This window comes from Bubalus kerabau, chromosome 2, assembly GCF_029407905.1.
Source record: "Bubalus kerabau isolate K-KA32 ecotype Philippines breed swamp buffalo chromosome 2, PCC_UOA_SB_1v2, whole genome shotgun sequence".
NCBI lineage: Eukaryota > Metazoa > Chordata > Mammalia > Artiodactyla > Bovidae > Bubalus > Bubalus kerabau.
Genome location: NC_073625.1, coordinates 157,057,986 through 157,077,000, shown reverse-complemented (window position 1 = coordinate 157,077,000; position 19,015 = coordinate 157,057,986). Strand labels below are relative to the sequence as shown.

The 19,015-nt window shown below is 41.9% G+C and overlaps 1 long non-coding RNA gene across 4 annotated transcripts in view; it reads right to left on the bottom strand.

The window, feature by feature from the left end:
• The window catches only part of LOC129644953 (uncharacterized), a 30,876-nt gene extending 21,055 nt beyond the window's left edge, over positions 1 to 9,821 (bottom strand). Inside the window, exons 1-3 of one of the 4 annotated variants that reach the window (XR_008711081.1) lie at positions 8,825 to 9,671; positions 7,513 to 7,669; positions 7,249 to 7,314 (exon numbers count right to left, since the gene is read on the bottom strand). This is a non-coding gene — a long non-coding RNA (uncharacterized LOC129644953). Of the gene's footprint in view, positions 1 to 6,587; positions 6,884 to 7,248; positions 7,315 to 7,512; positions 7,670 to 7,720; positions 8,221 to 8,824; positions 9,672 to 9,761 lie in introns of those variants that run through there. The other 3 variants (XR_008711082.1, XR_008711080.1, XR_008711079.1) reach the window with 3 other exon arrangements.
• Positions 9,822 to 19,015: the final 9,194 nt, after the last annotated feature.

Here is a 19,015-nt window from a genome sequence, read left to right as displayed (position 1 = left end):
GAGCTGTGGTGTTGGAGAAGACTCTAAGAGTTCCTTCGACTGCAAGGAGATCCAACCAGTCCATACTAAAGGAAATCAGTCCTGAATATTCATTGGAAGGACTAATTATGAAGAAGAAGCTCCAATACTTTGGCCACCTGATGCGAAGAACTAACTCATTTGAAAAGATCCTGATGCTGGGAAAGACTGAAGGCAAGAGGAGAAGGGGATGACAGGATGAGATGGTTGGATGGCCTCACTGACTCAATGAACAAGAGTCTGAGCAAGCTCTGGGAGTTAGTGATGGACAGGGAAGCTTGGTGTGCTGCGGTCCATGGGGTCTCAAAGAGTTGGACATGACTGAGTGACTGAACTGACTGACTGAAGTGCTGAGCCAAGGAATACAACTTTATTTGGAGAGCTGGTTGATCAAGAAGATGGCAGATTAATGTCTCAAAATAACCATCTTGTGAGATCTAGATGCCAGGTTCTTTTATAGGACAGAGAAGGGGCAGAGTTTAAAGACTGTTACCTTGCAAATATTTCCTGGAATGGCCAACTTCAGAGAGGGGATGTGTTAATCTCTGCAGAAAGTGGGGCATGATTCCGTGAGGCAGGTCATTATGTATGATTACAATAACAAAAGCAATGAAAAACAAAGGTTAAAGTCAAAGAAACCATCCATCATGGAGTTAGAATTGGCTCTTTCCTGCAACACAATGATGATTGCATATAATAATCCTCAACGTGTGGGAAAAACCTATCTCTAAATACAACTTCTCTCAGCTCCAGAGAGAAATTAGAATCCTGGCTTTCAAGATCAATTGGATCTGAAACTCATATGAAATGAAGAATATAGGAAAGTAAAAAACTGCCCTAAAATGCACCTCCCTATGAGCTGTACACCAATCCAGGACCTGGGACCTGCAACCTCCATAGTTTGTATCTAACCATAGGAACTGGGCCCAGGCAGTAGGCTGAACCTGACCTACTGCAGCTCCCATTTTCTCTCTGAAATGGCCCTTCTTCATAGAGATTTTTGTGGGATACATTAAGAATTTCATCCGGGGCTTTCAATCATACCACAGGCAGTCAAACTTGGCCCAGAGGAAAGAAAAGACTTGGAGTTTCACTTAGTCCTATCCCTCAAATCTTTCATTTCTATCCTGTAGACAAGTAAGCATACGTTACTTTTGTTATTCAGTACAGTCTAAATTTTATGTCCTTTTTCTCTCCTCGTATCTCCTGAAGGAAAGTCATTGTGCAGGTTTGCTCCATTTGGTTTCTCTGATTCTGGATTGATCACTTACTCCTTGGAAGAAAAGTTATGACCAACCTAGACAGCATATTAAAAAGCAGAGACATTACTTTGCCAACGAAGATCCGTCTAGTCAAGGCTATGGTTTTTCCAGTAATCATGTATGGATGTGAGATTTGAACTATAAAGCTGAGTGCTAAAGAATTGATGCTTTTGAATTGTGGTGTTGGAGAAGACTCTTGAGAGTCCCTTGGACTGCAAGGAGATCCAACCAGTCCATCCTAAAGGAAATCAGTCCTGAATATTCATTGGAAGGACTGATGCTGAAGCTGAAACTCCAATACTTTGGCCACCTGATGTGAAGAAATGACTCATTTGAAAAGACCCTAATGCTGGTAAAGATTGAAGGTAGGAGGAGAAGGGGATGACAGAGGATGAGATGGTTGGATGGTATCACCAACTCAATGGACATGAGTTTGAGTAAACTCTGGGAGTTGGTGGTGGACAGGGAAGCTTGGCATGCTGCGGTCCATGGGGTCGCAAAGAGTCGGACACAACTGAGCGACTGAACTGAACTGATCTTGGATCTTCCTGTCAGAGCCTATATTGTTCTCATTGGAGGTTTACTTGATGTCTGACTGGCACCTAAATCTCCTGTCTTGCTGTGTCACAATCTCCTTGACTTGTATTACCCCTCCCACACATCCCGACTTCTGTTCTCTCTGCCTTCTGGAATGAATGTCTCTTCAATTAGGTCAAGGTACATTATGCTGCAATAACATAAAATCCTGATAGTCTAGTGGTTTACAACAACAAAAGTTGTTTTTTGATTTAATTTCTCATTCATGTTCTATTCCATGTCACTTTTATTTTGGGACTTGGACTGAAGGAGTAATCACTACCTGTGACACACTGGTCACTTTAGAGCAGAGAAAAAAGCAATGGCTGCTGCTGCTAAGTCGCTTCAGTCGTGTCCAACTCTGTGTGACCCCATAGATGGCAGCCCACCAGGCTCCCCCGTCCCTGGGATTCTCCAGGCAAGAACACTGGAGTGGGTTGCCATTGCCTTCTCCTATGCATGAAAGTGAAAAATAAAAGTGAAGTCACTTAGTCATGTCTGACTCTTAGCGACCCCATGGACTGCAGCATACTAGGCTCCTCTGCCCATGGGATTTTCCAGGCAAGAGTACTGGAGTGGGTTGCCACTGCCTTCTCCGAAAGCAATGGCAGAACTATGCAATCGCTTTTAAAAGTCACGTGTCCCTTCTACTCATATTTCCTTAGTCAAAACAAGTCAGAAAGCCAAGCCTAATACTGGTGTGTGGAAAATATAATCTTCTCTTAGTATAATTCCTTCTATAATATAATCTTTCCCTGTTGGGAGGGGCTGGCAGGGTGGAGCTGGACCTGTGTTTGTTTTTGCAAACTGATACAAATTAAATTCTAACTTTATGGACATGTAGGAGATCCAAGTTAGCAGTGATCTACTCCACCCTTCTTCCCTTTTTATTTTTGCAGCCTCCCTGTTTTCACTGGCCATTTTACTCATTTTCTTTCCATCCTTCAAGCCATAATCAGCTTCTTTGGACTCCACAAAAGATCTTAAGCTATCTTTGGTTGAGAGGTTGAGAAAAGGAAAAAAGAAGTGAAACAAGGAGAAAGAGGAAAGGAAACTACCTTATTTAAGAAGCTTAAACCAATGTACTTTCATAGATTTAAACAAAACTATGCTCCATAGCAAAATTTCATCTGTCCAGCATGGTATAGACTAATGATATTATCAGTTGTCAGTGGCCATTTTTTAGTCACTGCCATGTTTGCTGTGATTGTGCATAGATGTGGGGGTACTTTATGAACCCTCTTGACTCTGTTTTGTCCAGAGAGTACAAAGACCATGGGACTGTTGGAAGAGCTGGTAAGAAGATGCATATGGCTGTGATGGAAACCAAAGTAGAGAGAATAAACATTTTAAATGAGGAGAAAATGATGAGAGTTGCATGTGTGTAAGGGATGAGTTGTTTCCCAGAAGGAATAGTTCTGAAGGACAAAGAGAATCAGGCAGCAATTGAAGAACTGGGCTTTTGCAATCAAGGGTAATCAGCAAGAGATGAGGCACGGTGATTAACAAAATGGAAAGCCTTGCCCACAGAGATAGATGATCAGAATCAACACAGATGTCCTTTAGCCTGTGTTAATTCAGGAGAAGGCCAAGAGTTTGTTTGAGAACTTAAAGGCTAAATATGTTTGTGGTAGACCAAGGCCAGGCCTGCCTACAAAATAAGTGGAAAACTCCTACACCCTGCCGCCCAGGTGTAGATAAGGAGCAACTGCCCCAGGCTGGGCACAGCAAGCATTTCAAGGTCTGGAATCTGGACATTAGCCTGCACGAAATGGCTTACTGAGTAACTACATTTTTGCCTTATATGGTAGCATAAATTATTTCTGGTTGCTAACGTGTCTGGAGGTATGAAAGATATTGAGCCCATACTTCTGGGCTCCCCTGACCTCCCAGACATCTCAGTCTCTTCAGGCTGCCAAGACGAACAAATTTATGATGACTGTGAAAAACAAAGGAGGCACTGGACAGCTGCATCTGCCTTACCTCATGTCTATCCTTTGCACTGCTTACATGCTGCTTTGGAAGTAAATCAAAGTGTAGCATCTTTGAACTGAACTCAGAGTGTCACTCGCGCCCGTTCTCTCACCTAGACCAGACTCCGTGTTCTGACTCTGCGTGTGGTGAAAGTACTGCTAGGGAAGCTCCTGTTAAAAGCCACGAGTGGCCCATCAGTTTAAGGCTGGGCCCCATCTGCACTGTCAAATCACTAGGTAAGTGCAGATATTATATCTGCAGAGGTCAAGGGATTACTGCCTTGAAAGGTTCTCAAGGATCTATTCTGGTGGAGAAAATGCCCAGTGGCACTCATGTGTCAGGAGAGACAGGACAAGTGATTTAAGTTTTGAGAACCGTCTAACTCCTATTAGATAGAAATATGCTTATTTATTACAAGTTTAAATTCTCAGTCACATTAGACAGTGGCAATGGGGCCCTAGTCCCACCTGCTTGGTATCTCCCTTTCCCTCTTACAGTCTCTCCCCAGGCACTTTTACAAACCCCAGGCTCCTTTCAACATAATATGAACAGCACTGCCCAACTTTATTCAATACTAGTAAGTTATAGTACAAACTGGGGCATTTTTAACCATGGAAGAGAAAACTGTTGGTAATGATGCCAAACCATAGACCTAACTTGGGACCCTCATGGGAAAACTGGAATTACAGTCACCCTGTAGATGTCCTAATTCCAGTATTTGCCTGCTGAGGCTCCTTCTGAAGAGAGCCTGTTCTGTCCACAACCCCTGCTGGAGAGGCAGCCCCAGGCTCATCAGGCTGACCCTAAACCACAAGACTGAATTCTAGTTGAGCATGTGACCCAAGGCTGGTAAACAACCCTAGGCTAGTGACTCTGGGAGACCTTGAGGCTAGGCTGGATACGACAAACCTGGTCAAATGGATTCTCTCCTTCATAAATCAGAAATACTGACCAAAAGAAGCTGAGGGGGTGTGATGATTCTATTTTTTCTGCCTCCATACTGTTAACATGGAGAACAAGCATTGCCATTGTCAGTAAGTAACATCTGTCATTACACTGCCACAATTCTCAACTTCTTAGGGAGTAGAGCAGGGAAGTGGCAATGTAAAAGTCTCCAGCAATATCTGCTAAAATCACAAATGTATATCCTTGACCGAGTAATTTCAAGTAAGTCTAGAAATTTATCGGATATCCTTGTACATTTGCAAAGTGATATGCTGCTGCTGCTAAGTCGCTTCAGTCGTGTCCGACTCTGTGCAACCCCATAGAGGGCAGCCCACCAGGCTCCCCTGTCCCTGGGATTCTCCATGCAAGAACACTGGAGTGGGTTGCCATTTCCTTTTCCAATGCATGAAAGTGAAAAGTGAAAGTGAAGTCGCTCAGTCGTGTCCAACCCTCAGCAACCCCATGGACTGCAGCCTTCCAGGCTCCTCTGTCCATGGGATTTTCCAGGCAAGAGTACTGGCGTGGGGTGCCATTGCCTTCTCCAGCAAAGTGATATAGGTAGATGTTATTCACTGTGTGCATGTATGTATGTGCATGCTAAGTTGTGTCCAATTCTTTGCTATCCATAGTCTATAGACTGCCAGACTCCTCTATCCATGGGATTTCCCAGGCAAGAATACTGGTGTGGGTTGCCATTTTCTTCTCTAGGGGAGCTTCACAACCCAGGGATTGAACCCATGTCTCCTGCATTGTAGGCAAATTCTTTTACCATTAAGCTACTGGGGAAGCCCTGGCATTTTATAATAGGTGCCAAAGACATTAACAGTTTATTGAAATATATGAAAGACACAGGAATACCTTTGATTCCACCAGATTTTCATAAAGATTAATACTGATTCAGTGAATCCCCTCCCCAAATCATTTTGTTTTTAATGCCTGAGGTCATATAGCTGGACTTTTTATATTATTCCTTTTGCTTAAACCTGCTTTTGCAGTGAGGGTTTTCTAGGTGGCTCAGTGGTAAAGAATCTGCTTGCCAAGCAGGAAACACAGGTTTGATCCCTGGGTCAGGAAGATTCCCTGGAGAGGGAAATTGCAACCCACTCCAATATTCCTGCCTGGGAAATCTTATGGACAAAGGAGTTTGGCGGGCTATAGTTCATGGGGTCACAATGAGTCAGATACGACTTAGCACTTAAAACACCACCACTACCACTTATGCAGTGAACAGAATTATCACCATACAGAAAAACATGGAAGAAAATGCATTGTTTTGAGGATTTAACAACTATTGTACATAGTTTATTTGTTCTCTTAGTGACTTAAAGCAATGTCAAGAAGACTATGCTTTTAGGCTGGTGTGTACTCATTAATATTTCAAGTAGTGTTTGTAATGCTCAACAGTTTTAAAAATGGACTGTGAACATATCAGAATACAATTATAACTGGAACAACTTCTTAGGAAGTTCCTTTGCTTATACAAGAAATGGTTCAAATATGATAGTGTACAGTTGCTTAATTACTCATAGTTTTCATTTTTTATGAAATGCTTCTCTCTGGTTTATGATGTTGTGATGTAACTTTACCATTAGCCTCTACACAAACACACATATCCCAACTACTTACCACATTTCTAAGATAATTTTTCCCCTGGGTAAGATAAGACTTAAATGTTGAAAGAGGAGAGAATTCATGGGCTCTCTGCTAGAATTACAGAATATTTGTTGTGGAAATGGTTTCAGAGAATATTTGTCTAAAACTTTTATTTTGTAGATTATGAAAAATGAGACCCCAGGAGGCAAAATTACATACCCAATGTCACACAGATGGTCCGAGAGGCAGGATTGGAATCCATTTCTTCTGACTTTCAGGTTGAGATTTGGTAGACTGATCAGAAGGAGCAAACCTTTAAACAACTTGTGTTAAAGGTGCTACTTGGAACCCATGTTCCCTTGTTCCTGGTGACTTTCTGCCCCCTCCTGTTTCCTTATCAGTACTTTTAGTTGAAATGTACAGCCCAGACCCTTCTCTGTCTTTCACCTCCTTGCAGCCTTTCTTTCATCCTTCCCCAACTCCACTCCAGTTCTTATGTGTACCGCTGCTCCTTCCTACTGTGCAAGGATTTTACAAATCTGCTCAAAATTCAAAGGAAGTCACTGAGAGAAGCATTATGTAATACAGAAGACTAATGGTTTAAAATGTAGACAGCAATGGAAGAGAGGTTTTTATTGTTGATTACATTAATTAAGTGAATAATCTTGGTTGGAAGATGGGAGAGCTTAGTAGCATGGTTTTCAGCCTTTGAATAATAACCATCTAGTGCACTATGAATCACCAAACCTTACAACCACCTTTGTATAAAGTAAAGCTTAAAATCCATAGGAAAAATAAGAACTATGATTTAAAAGATTGCCCTTTAAGCCTATAAACAACTAATGTTTTTAGAGGTCTTTACAGTTTATAAAGCACTTACACATTCCTTTTCCTCTTTGGGCTTCAAACAATCAGGTGAGCTCAGTAAGACAATCTGTGTTGTTATCTAGAGGGAAAACAGAGATTCAAAGTTAGAGTTACCCAGGTGAGAGTCAAATCTTAGTCTTCTAATTCTATAAGTCCCATGTTTCTATCATCTTACCGTTCTGTCTCCCAAAAAGTCCAACCACAAACCCTCACAATTTAGAAACTGAGGAAATTGGACCAAATCTGTTTAGAAGATATGATGGTTAATTTAATGTACCGTCTGCAACAGGTCCAGGCTGCTGTGCAAGGTGCTCTGCTGTTTGGGCCAAATGATCCTGGAAGGTTATATGGATAATATTTTAAGGTACTATTTCCTGGATGCTGTGGCAGATGAGATCAGAGCACAAGGCGTAGATATGCATGCTGGAGAGAACCTGGTTGGTTTGAGATGGTATAAATATGAGAGTATGCACTTGCTTACTTACTCATTTTTATGAAATGCTTCTCTCTTGCGTACATACTGACAGAGATTTTACTGATGAGAAGGCTGATATCTGACCGAGAGCTGCCTCATTTAAAACCCCCGTATGAGACTTCTCTTCCTGCTCACAAGACCCAAAAAGGCCTCCTTCTGCCCTATTCGTCTTTGGGCCCAAAGGAGCAAAGAACATTCCCTTCAGGACAGCTCAGTCCTAAAGAAGGGGAGGTGCTCGGCTACTCATAAGCTGTTACGCTTTCCTAACTCAGATGTCGAGAGAGGAGCCAGGATTATTACATTTATTGAGCTCCCACCACACAGAAGGAGACATCAGGAGTGGAAAGACATGTTCCTCCTTACTAAAGTTAGGGAAGATTTCAAGACTTAATGTAGGTGAAATACTTAGGGCCTGGTCCAGAGTTAGTACTTGACCAATGCAAGTTGTGTTAATTAGAAATTCACAGACTCATTTCTGATTCCAGCTCCTCCATTAACTGTGTGTTTTAAGGCAAGAAGCCACATCTGTCTAGTTCACTGTTGAATGCCCAAAACCAAGATTGGTGCCTTGTACAGCACCTGTAATAATAATAACAATAATTAAAAAAATAAATTATCCTCTTGGAATTTATTTCCTCATCCATAAAATGAGGAATTTGATGTCTTGATGATACTTAAGTTTCTTCTTTGCTCTAATTCTATAAGAGGGAGTTGCAGCAAATCTAATACACCTATTTTGTTTTAAAAAAATATATAAAAGGATTTGCTGCCAGCATCTAGTCTGTGTATATTGAATCCCAATATTTTAAAAGAGCAAATTCAATTAGAATAGCAATATATGTATAATTCTTTAATAATGTTGGGGTTAATTAATTTTACTCTACCCTCCAAATATCCCAATTTTAGTAATAGTGCCAGTATTTTCTTTTATTCTTTATAATTTTTCAAAAAACTTTCATTTGGGGTACTAAAAATCTTAACCCTATTAGTAAGTGTCCACAGCTATGCTACTATAAAATCTTCTCACTTTAAAAGTTTAGGATTTTATGGGACAAATCCAATGTTGCCAAGCATTCAGATAATTGTTTTAGAAAATAATCTCTTCCTTGCTCACCAAGCCAAAAACAAAACCATCCTCCTCAATCGTTATCATGTGAGAGATGAGAAAATAGGCTCAGGTAGTAATCTTGACCTTCTGAGCCACCAGGGAAGCCCTAGTAATATGACCAGGGCACAAAGTCAGTAAGTGGCTGAATCTAGCTCTGAGCTTTTTAAGGTGGCTTTGTATCTTATTAATATCTTATCAAGCAATTGGTATTTATAATCATGCGCCCCACTGTCCACTACACCGCTAGAAATTTAACATGGTCTGGAAGAGAACACGCACTGAACATAGTAGAATTTAGAATTTTTCCATTAGAAAATACAAAGTTCCTTATTTACATTTGAATAGATTTGCCAACAAGGACAAATATCATAAATCTAAAGTGAACAGCCTTAAACCTGAAATAATCACATTGTTAATTGGCTATACCCTGATACAAAATAAAATGATGGCACTAAAAAAATTTTTTTTAATTAAAAATAAAGTGAACTGCCCCAAAAGGCAGTGAAAAATATCACAGAAGGTGACTGAATTCAGCAACTTCAAAAACAAAGTTTCTTCAAGACTCAGATCTCCTTTCTGCCCTGCTGTTTCAGTTTGGAGTCTAAAAGACTATCTATCTACTTTGTGTCTGACTTATTTTCCTGTCAGACAGGAACTGGAATTTGAACTTTGCTCTCCAAAAGCCAAAGGCCAACTAATTTAGAAGGAGACTCAAAATCAATAATGGTTTCTTCTAGTTTCATTAGTTTTGTCTAAAGTGATTAAAGGATTTGATTCCCAGATAGCCATGAAACTTACTGCTGTTTTTACAAATCACATTAATTTCTATACTTAATTCTGATCACTTGTGGCATTCCTGAGGCAAGTCTGGATTCATGCAGCATTCCAACCCCAGTGCCTTTTCAAGTTTCCAACAAAATCCTGTGCCAGTGAGCGATGATACCTTTATTGTAGTAGCCCCAAGGTGTGGAAGTTGTTTCCTGTGGCCTAGACTCAGCCCAACCCCTCCACTTGTTGAAACATCTGCAAATACTTTGTTCATTTCAGAGGCATCTGACCACAGCTAGCCTTCCATCTGGATTGCTTCCTCTTTCCTGATTGCTCACGTAAAGCATCAATAATCTGGGAAGACACTCAGCAAGAGAGAAACTGGGAGGGCCTAGGGATTAGATTGAAGTGCTTGGAAGTTAGTTCTTAGGAATTTTCTCTCATACTCATTCATTAATTGATTCATTCAATCGTCACCATTTATTGGGTGATGCTAGTGATGCAAATATCAACAAGAAGCAGTCTCTGTCCTGAAACAGGAAACAATATTACATGCTACATTTATTGTCTCAAGTAAGGAATTATATTAATCAGTTTATAATAATAAACTGTATTTACTACGTGTCTTCTATCTGTAAAGTTCCACAATTGCTTTTATTCTTATCTTCAGTAGGTATAAGGTTTATAGAATCTTTTATCTGTTTGCCCACTTTGAAACTATATAAAACTGAAAGCAATACTCTCTAAAGGGTTTTGTAAATAATCATTAAATAATTTAAGAAATATCCTAGGAATTTTTACTTGATATGTGAAATGATAAATTGTGTTCCTCTGAGTAATCACATTCCTTAATATGTTGCATTTGCTTTAACATTTCTATATGTTAAAACTATTAATACAAAACTATCTGCTAAACTATTATTAGAAAAAGACTATATTTTCAAAGATTTTAATGCAGTTGGATTATTTTTATGCTCTTACGTGTTTTAAAAACATAAAATTCCATGTTTTAAAAATATATCTATATTGTGCACACATTTGCACATTTTAGTGAGTTTTTTATAATCAAACCATACAAAGATCTAATTAACTCATCCCAGGAGTTGCTGAGCAATAATTATACCTTCAAAGTACCAGAAGATTTAAGGCGTATACAGGGCGGGACCCATCCACCCAAGATTTCAAAACCACAAGGTTCTTCAGGTCCTGTTGGGGCTTATCTATTTGCACGTCTTCCCCTGCAGGAGTCTGGACTAATCAGGTCACTACATCTTGACTGTAGTCTCTACCATTCATTGTTTGCAACAGTGAAGTACTGTCAACAGACCACAGGGAAGTTAGCAACGGATAATGAAAAGGCTAATAGCAAGGCTGTACCCAGGGTTCAGCAGGACATATGGCCTATGTCAAATCATCTGATATCAAATCCAACAAATGAGCTCAGCCAAAAGGTTGAGCTATGTTGCCTGATGGCATTGTGTCCTCGGGTTGCAATGCAGTACTAAGCAAACTGTTGCACGTTGACTGTTCTTTCAGTTTGCTAAAATGGAAAAGTCAGGTTGTTTCTCCAGCACTGTTTCTGTTTTGCTGCAAAACATTTCCTACAGCGTTCATGCCTCAGCTAATCGTCATGGATCCAGATATTCATTGGTCATCTTGGAAGCAGACAGGGCTTCCTAGGTGGCTCTAGTGGTAGAGAATCTGCCTGCCAATGCAGGAGACAGGAGTTCAATCCCTGGATTGAGAGGATTCCCTGGAGGAGGGCATGGCAACCCATTCCAGTATTCTTGCCTGGAGAATCCCATGGACAGGGGAGCCTGGTGGGCTCCAGTCCATAGGTTGCAAAGAATCGGTCATGATTGAAGCGAGCTAGCATGCAGCACGCACGGAAGCTGACAGGAGTTGGTTCATTTCTCCTTCCGCCGTGGCTTCTTCCCATTCCCCAGTGCTCCTTGTCTGGAGACTCATAACAGAGTAGTGCTATTAAATATAGTATGAAAATACATGTTGAAGGGCAGATGAGAGCTAGGTGCCTGAGAACTCGGAAGAACAGAGAGCCCCTGAGCCTTATGGTACTTTGTTCAAATTTTTTTAAAAAACACTACTTCCTGAGGTGGGTGACATGTATCTTAGCAGGTAAAGTTAGAGGATGGAGTTCAAAGCCTACCCACCTCCTCTGCCAGGCACCATTATGCAGTCAACAAACTGCTCATGTATATGGTGGCCTGGCAGAAAGGGTATCAGGGCCTTCCAATCATAGATGAGAGCACTGAGAAAGATGAAGTCAAATTTCAGAATAATGGAAAACAGGCAGTCCTGGGTGGTTCTGTCTTATGAATCTCTAAGTAGGAGAGGTTGTTTAAGTATGGTATCTGCCTTCTGATTCAACTTAAAACTATTTACCATTTTATGGTGACTCCTTTCCTCTCAGGAGATTTCTTCTCAAAGTTGAGATGAGGAGCAGGTTTTACATGTACACAAAGATGTACATATTATACTCCTATTCCTAAGGTGGTCTGCATTTAAACAGAGGCAAAAACATTTAAAAATTGGTTACTGCTCTGTCCCCAACACCTAGAGCCATAACTGAAACACAGTAGGTCCCTTAATATGTTGATTAAATATATCTCTAATCCTAGACATTCAGTCACTGAGCATCAGGAAGCAAGAGTTATCTTGCTTTCAAGATTCCACAGATCAAATTAGAAAGTCATCAAAATTAGTTTTCTCTTAGGCATGTCATAGGCCAGAGGTCTCAACTCTCTTATAAAATAACATCACCACAAATACTACTCAAATACCAATTATTTAAAACATCTCTTGAACATCACCAACAATAAAATGTCTACAAGCCAAACATTTTATATAAGGATGCAGCCTATATATAGTTCAGTGCTTGATAAGACTGTGAAAAGTGTGAAAGTGTTAGTTGCCCAGTCATGTCTGACTCTTTGTGAATTCATGGACTGAAGCCCACCAGGTTCCTCTGTTCATGGAATTCTCCTGGCAAGAATACTGGAGTGGGTTGCCATTCCCTTCTCTAGGGGATCTTCTGGACCCTGAGATCGAACCCAGTTCTCCAGCAATGCAAGCAGATGCTTCTTGACTGTCAGAACAGGGAAGCCCGCTTGATAGACTAAGTACAAACAAAAAGTTGGTGGCAAAGATGCTTATAAACATTACTTTTTACTATGTAATTTTATATATGGGGTTGCATAATCACAGTGTATTATTTATAATTGACTGTATCACCTTCCACCAAAGATTTCAAAGCACCTTTGGTGAGTAAGGTATAGTACTCCCCACACATCTGGTGAAACAGGTATGCTATAAGCATTATTTCCATCAAACCAGGATCACACATGAGTCAATGGCAGGGCTGTATTACTCACTCAAGATACTTTAGTTTAGGGCTCTAACCCTCAGAGGATTGAGTACACATTCATTCATTCACTCATTCCTTTCTTCATTCAAAACATTCACTTGATGCCCTTTGGGATGCACTTAGGCTCAAGTCCCTATTTCCTCACTGAACTTGCATCATATGAACATTATAATATGTTAAAAAAAATTGTCATAACAAACATTTAAAATTTTTCTGCACATGGTGATTAATCCTAATTGTTTCATAGAGACATACCTACCAGCGAGTCACATGTATACTGAGGAAATGACCGAAATACAAAAAAATTTAAAGATCACTTCTCTCTTAAGTATGGATGTTAATCATGTGTCTATAACATAAGGCCTTTTTTTGTTGTTTTTTTTTAATGTTTGCCTGGTGCAACTAAATACTTGGCGATTTCTGTGTCTAATTATAAGTTTCCGCTGTGTGTTGTAGCTGAGTTGGTACAAGATGTTCAAACCATGAAATGATGAATGTAATGGCTTCCTCGTGTCATGGTCGCAATTTTTTTTTCAGTTCATTTGTCCTTTTAGGTAATCATACTGTTTGTACTCTGACTCTCGTACTGAATCCACAATTATCGCTCTTGCCAGACCATGCCTCCAGACTTGACTGTATAAATTAAATGTGTATTCCAATGCATGCATATGCAAGCCGTGTGCACTGCCTGTTGAACAAAGTAATGTAAGCAACTTAAAGGCACATTTTAATGACCTTTGAGTTCCCATGTTACAGTGGTTTTTAGACAGTTACCTACTGGGCAAAGTATAGGACAAGTGATTCACAGAGCTCATTATCAGTGTGCGCCTCGCAAACCGGTTTGATCGAGGAATCCAGCCCCCTAAGTGTGTAAGCTGCATTCTCCACGATGTTCTTCTCTGGCTCCCCGTCCCCTAGAAGGGGCTGATTCACCCTCAGCTCCCTCTGCCGGAGCTGGCGTGCGGGGCGGGGCGGCCAGGCCGCCGAGGCAGGGCGGGCGCGCAGCCGAGGCCGGGCTGCGTGACAGGCTGCACTTCCCAGCCCGACGCTGTGGTAACTGCCTGAGCTCATCGCCGCTCGTCACGACACGCGCTGCTTCGCCTGCACGCGGCGTAGCGTGAGAGGTGCCGGGGCTGCGCCCACCCCGGAGCCTGCGTGCGGACGCGCCCCACCGCCCCTCGGAGGCCCAGCCTGCCTGTCACCCCGCCGCCGCCGTTCTCCGGCTGCAGGAAGACGGCCCCTGGACGTCAACAAATAACTTGACCTCCCAGGCGGTAGCCTTCGCTCTTTTAAGCCTCAGAGGGCCCTGTCCCTCACCAACCCCTAACACACAGCTGCCAACCCCCTCAGTGTGGGGAAGGCGCCAGTCAACCGGGTCAGTCGCCTGGCAGCGCCACTTGACTCCCGTGCGCCCCGAGTTCCCGGCAGAAAGGGCTGCGGTGGGGTACTAGGGGTGGACGACGCGGTACCCTCTTCCCGGGGCACAACAACGGGACGGTGCAAGGCCGGCGGCGAGCAAGCGTCGGGGCCGCTCAGGAAGCCGAGGACGGTCAGCGGAGCCGACTCGTGACTCCTTGACCGCGTTCCCCTTCGCCCTCGTCCCGCCGCCCGAGCTCTTTGCCTTACAGCAGCGGAGCTGGGTACTTTTCGGCGTTAAAATGAGGGTATTAGCCGCTCGGGCTCAAGTTGGCGGGGGGGGCCGGGAGGAATCAGGGATTCCTCACGGGATTAGGCGGCCGGGCCGGCACGCGAGGCGGACGCAGGTCCCGCCAGGAAGCCCGGGTTAGCGCGGAAGCGGCGAGCGCAGGCAGCGGGGGCGGGGCCGCGGGGTTGCGTGACCCGCCGCCCGGCGGCCGCACGCACTTCGTGCCCCGGGCAGCCCTCCCAGCCGGGGTAGTCGCCGCCGCCGCGGGGCGGGAGCGCAGGTGCAGGAGGGCGGTGCCGGGTTTCCACTTTTACAACCGCAGCGGGGAGGGGAGTCACGCTATATTTCTGGGACAGGGAGTGAGTTCACCCGGGAGGACACGGCGTCTCCTTGTTATCGGAACCTGGGTAACATTCAATAATAAAACCCGCTCAGACAGGATGTATTAAACGAACTGGGAACCAGAGCTGCTCTATCAATAAGCAGTCGTTCAGGGGAAGCTTTCCAAGGAAAGCTTTACATTTAGAGGCTCGGCACACAGGTGCGTTCGTGTGACATGCTTATACAGGAAGGAACCAGAGCGAGGACGGCGGCTTTGGGACGCAAGTTTTGTGCACTCTGCACAAAGATTAATAGCAGAGTCGTGATGCTGGGCAAACTATCATTCCTCCTAGAAGCGTTCTTGCCAGTGCTTTATTTGCAAGAAGAGAGAGATGCCTGGTTTTAATGGCGTACAAACGGGAGAGACGTCTTGCATGGTGACTCAAGAGTCCAAGGATATTTGAAAAAGAAAAAAAAAAAAAAAACACAAAACTGACTTTACAGGACACCACAATTCAACTTCCTTCTAAAGACCATGTGGGGGAAAATGTTTTTTTCATTATGTTTATATAATTCAAATGTTTGTCAAAAATATTGACACCAAGATAGCTTAACACATAAAACCACTTGGGTCGGCTGAAAAAATTACATATTAGCTTATTTGTTTAAAATTTCATTTGGTGGATCTACACCCTTGTTTATTTCCCTATTATTACCTTTGGGCCAGTGGTGCCTAGTTTCATACTCGCTTTCGTTACACAAGTAGCACACCCTCATGTAAGAGGGGCTTCTCCGGGGTTAGGGTACCTACATAAACTCCCAGAAGGCTCTTTCAGAATACATATGTTCACCTTTCAACTTACTACATGAGGAAAGATAGCAAGATTCACTGTTTAATTTTAAAATATTCTCCCAGTTAACTCAGATTCTCACTTCTGTAGGTAAGAACATTTATTTTATTTGCCTAGCACTCCTAGCACTCTTCCTTTCTTCTAGGACAGAACTGCCCCTTCTCCTCAGATTCTTCTTCTCTCTCTTCTCTTCTAGACGTGTAATTAGAAAGGGAGGTACCATCCTGTATAGCCTGGCCTCCCTGGGAACCACAGTTGGTTTGGAGACTGGTACCTGACTCCTCCTGGTTTCAGTGATTTGATCAAGGGACTGGGGTATAACTCAAGGTGTGCTAAACAGTCATTTCCTGGAATTTTTCTAACTGGAGGTTGGGAATAAAAGTCTCATTTCCTCTTGGTTTCAAATGGTTATCAGCCACCACTGCCCTGCCACCGACAGAGACTGTAAAAGAGAAAGGAACCAACTTTGAGTTAAGTGGTAGATTCAAAGGGTTGAGACTTTCTATGGCTTTTTAGAGTTCCCAAAGTTCTCAAAGCAGTCCTGTTTCCTGTTTTCTTGAAGCTTGGTTATTTAGCTCTTCTGCTGATTCTGTGAGGTACCTTTAATATCCTAATAGAATATACATTGATAGTAATAAGGAAGAGATACATATATACACACACACACACACACACTTGGAATGCTATTTGGAATACATTTAAAAAATTTATAATACTATTTTTAACTTGCCTTTTTTCATAAAAAAAGGAATAGAATCCATTGGGACATTCACCACCAATAAACTACATCATCATTTTAACAGCCGCACAATCTTCTTGTTTGATAAATAATTTATTTTGATACTTCAGATTTTTAAACATTAGAAGCAAGACTGTGATGAACCTTAAGTATTTGTGCTAATAAGGAAGAATTTTTCAGAAGCTTATAGCCAACTTCCCTTGGAGTCTGGTCAGAAGTGGGTCATAGGCCCATTCCTAATTTAAATCACTGGTAAAGGGAAAGTGGTCAGCAGAATTGACCTAATCATTCCTGAAGTTGGGCTGATTCATGTGTGCCTATGGGTTGAGGGTGCAGAGGGGAGGATGATGAAGTCTGGATTCCTGAACAAAAGGAAGAAGGGAGAATCAGGTGCCCACTATAATAGTTTTGAACATTTCAAGGTGTTTAACATAATGTATTAATTTTTCAATCTTAAAGCAGTGTTTAAGAGTGCTAATTGTGGGACTTCCCTGATGGTCCAGTGGTTAAGAATCTGCCTTCCAATGCAGGAGGTGTGGGTTTAACCCCTGGTTGGGGAACTAAGATCACACATGCTTGGTTATTTGTAGCCTGCATTCCGTAACTAGAGAAAGCCTGCATGCTACAACGAAGACTCAACACAGCCAAAAATACAAATTAAAAAAGAGTGCTAGTTTCTCTATACCCTTGCAAACCAGGGCTACTATGATTCATCTTTTTCACCTGTTTGATAGTAATGTTTGATTTTTTTTATCAGTAGTTCATAGGAAAATACTTTTAAGATGATTGACAACTCCTGATTTAATGGCATTAAAATATCCTATTACTAGAGATGTAAAAAAAAAAAAAAAGACAGGAAAATTACTCTAACTTGAGTCTTATAAATTCCATAGTTACCTAAAATTATAGGTACAGAAACATGAACTTCATCTCTATAAAGATAGAATGAAATCACTGCTGCCAATCACTTATCAAAACAAATGGTAGACACTTCATTAGAATCTATGGAAATCTCAGAAATAAGTAATAATTTCATTAAAAAAGCAAGTTCTTTAAAAAGTTTTTAAAGTGTATAAGGCAGTTATCAATTTTCAGTCTGATTTCATTGATATTTGTTATAGGCTAGATATTGGATGCTAAGGTTAAAGAACTGTCAGTACAATAATTTTGAGCATCAAATTCATTAAAAGTATTAAATGAGTATTGTTAAAGCTTTATTCTTTTTGTGTTTTAAAATATATTCATGAAAATAAGTCCTGTGGATGTAGTGTTTCAGCACTGTGACTATAGTGAATAATACTGTACTGTTTATTTTGAAAGAAGCTAAGAGAGCATATCTTAAAAGCGCTCATCATAAGGAAAAAAAAATTGTATCTATGTGTGGTGATGGATGTTAACTAGACTTATTGCCTTTATTTTACAATATAAACAAATATTGAATCATTTTGTTGGATACCTGGAACTAATGTATTTCAGTTATATCTCAATTAAAAATCAATATATTCATATGATAAATATTAACATATTTGGCATACAGTACATTTTTGGGTGAAGCTCTTATCAGTAATGAACAGGCCACAAGAGTACACGTTTACAATCATCAAAGGGTTCATTGTAGAGCTTGACTTTGAATATTTGAAAGTAGATGTTTATTTCTTCAAGGCCTAACTTGTCTCATTGGAAATTTTGTTCAATCATATTCTCATGGCTAAAAAGAATTTAGTATACAATTTATTGCTGAACAGATGACAAAACATTTGAACTCCTAGTTCAGTTCAGTCGCTCAGTCATGCCCGACTCTTTGCCACCCCATGAACCGCAGCACAGTTGGATGGCATCACCAACTCAATCGTCATGAATTTGAGTAAACTGGGAGTTGGTGATGGACAGGGAGGCCTGGCGTGCTGCAGTCCAATCGAGTTGGACACGAGTTAGCGACTGAACTGAAATGTTAACATGACAACACAAAGTTGTGTGAACCACGTGGAAAGCCCTAGGTTATCACTTTATATAGACTCCAAAAACTAGGAAGAATTTTTTTTTCTTCTCTATCTCAGGGGTCAATGACCCCTGAGAAAAACTGACAGAAGAAAAATTGTAATAAAGGGTCACAGTCAGTTCAGCCGGTTCAGTCATGTCCGACTCTTTGCGACCCCACTGAGGGGTGAGAGGTAGACCGACTTTGTCCTCCACCTCTGCCACCGTCATTCCAACCCGCCTCTGGGCTAGAAATGTCTCCCTCCATCCCAGCAGCCGCCCCCACGACTCCAGCCCGCCCTCCTCTGCCTCGCCCTTAGCATCCCTTGCCTCCCACTCACAGTACCCAGCGTAATGCTAAGCCCGTTCTTTGACCCCAGCCAGGAGACTTCAAGCTTCCGCCCAGGACTTGGCCCGGGGCGGCGCAGGGGTGTGCTGTTTCCGCGTTGGCGACCGGCGTGTGTCGTGACGTCACCGCGCCTTGACGTCAGGCTGACGTGCAGCACGGTCT